Source organism: Dipodomys merriami, unplaced genomic scaffold, assembly GCF_024711535.1.
Source record: "Dipodomys merriami isolate MVZ:Mamm:240054 unplaced genomic scaffold, mDipMer1.0.p SCAF_3, whole genome shotgun sequence".
Taxonomy (NCBI): domain Eukaryota; kingdom Metazoa; phylum Chordata; class Mammalia; order Rodentia; family Heteromyidae; genus Dipodomys; species Dipodomys merriami.
In genome coordinates, this window is record NW_027204492.1 from 68,425,221 (window position 1) to 68,427,187 (window position 1,967).

Here is a 1,967-nt window from a genome sequence, read left to right on the forward strand (position 1 = left end):
TCTCTCTCTCACACACACACACACACACACACACACATATATATATAAACAGAGGCCTCAGTGGGTCCTAGGGCTTGAATTTGGGGACTGGGCATTGTCCCTCAGCTTTTGTGCTTAAGGCTAATGATCTCCCAGTTGAGCCACAGCTCTGCTTCCAGATTTTTCAGTAGTTAATTGCAGATAGAATCGCAATGCATTTTCCTGCTTGAGCTGTCTTTGAACTGTGATCCTTAGATCTCAGCCTCTGGGGTAGCTAGTGTTCCAGGCATGGACTAGTGGTTCCTGGCCCATTTTTTTAAATCACATGATCAAAATCAAGTATACATTTTGTGCCCTCTTCTCAAATGTAGGAGAGATACCAGAAGAAAGTGAGGGAATGGTAGCCAGGTCCTATGTTAAGCTTCTATAGTATTATTCAAACCGAAGTTCAAGCATTAAAGTTGAAGATAGAAAAAGCATGAATATCTTGGAAAGTGAAGTGTACTGCACTATAAGAACTTTTCTTTAGCTGGGCGCTGGTGGCCAGCCCCAACAGGAAATTAGGAACTGGATCTGTTGCTCAAATGGTAGTGTGTGCTAGCCTTGAACAAAAAAGCTCAGGGAGAACACCCAGGATCTGAAGTGAAGCCCAGGACTGACACAAAAATAGAATGACAACTCCAACTCACAAGATCACTGTGAGAGTAACAGCCATTCAACTGTCTGGACTAAGCAAGTCAAAATCATTAGTACCTGCTGTTACCAGGGTGAGGATTGTCAGCATTACTGTAATTGGACAGAGCTGCTTCGCCAGTGTTGAACATTTCCTCAGCCATTCTGAAAACAGAAACACAAGGCTCTCCCCACCACCTACTACTTCCTTGCCTCTTTATTGACCTTCTTGTTTGTTGAACACAGCCTAGGGTGGGCCTCTGGGGAAACGTTACCCATAAGCTGAGAGATCTATCAAATAGTCCCTAGAGACCCTTCTGAAATGTTCCCAAGGGCATTTGGAGAACCTAGATACTTCAAGCAAACTCCAGGGAGTCATCTCCCTCAGTCTGGCAGGGCCTGACATCCACTTCATCACACATGCACAAGGCTACTTCATCTTTCCAGTTGGTGTAAGGTCCATTCCTGGACGGCGAACAGACCTCGCCCAGTACCTGCGTTACCTAGGCAACTGGGACACCTGGAAGAGGTCACATCCGTATCCGCTGAGGTCACATCTTAACCTGATGTGGCCACACCTTTCTCCCAACTGATCCCACTTCCCTTTACCTGGACACACCCTTCCCCACCCCCTACCCTATATAAGGCCTAAACCGCGGCCAGACAGCCCTTTTTCTTTTGCCAGCCGCGTGGACTGCCAACCTTGCCTGGTCCCAGCAGGTCTACTGAATATACCTACCCCTTACCTGAATACCACGTGCGTGGTGCAGTTCTTACTCGGCTACCTCTTTTTAAAAACCTAACAGTTGGGGCTGTAGGATTCCAGACCCTTGTAATAGACCCTGGGTGGACAGGGATACTAGAGATGTTTGGAGAGGGGCCAATGGGTTGAATTTTTTTAGTGTGAAAATACCATACAGAGGGGTTACAATTCAGATTTCAGGATCTTTCCTGCTTCAATATTCTGAATCTGTAACTTGATAGAAACTCCTGAAAAATAGCAAGAATAAGACAAAAGAGGAAGAAAAAAGTATAGAGGGATAATGAAGGAGACAGATTTAAGGAGGAAAATAAAATACAGCTGGGGTCATTTCAGTTCATAAGATGCCTTCGTATGTACTTAGAAAAAAGTATGTTTTCCAGGGCACATGTTGTCCAGAAGTGAAGACAAGCTTTTTTCAGTCCTCTTCCTTGGCTGGAAGGCCTCCAGCATCCAGTACACAACTTGCTCACCATATCAAAGATACATGCAAAAAAAGAACTAGTGGAAATGAAAAGGGAAAGCAAAAGGGATTCATAGGAAAAGAACAAAGGAC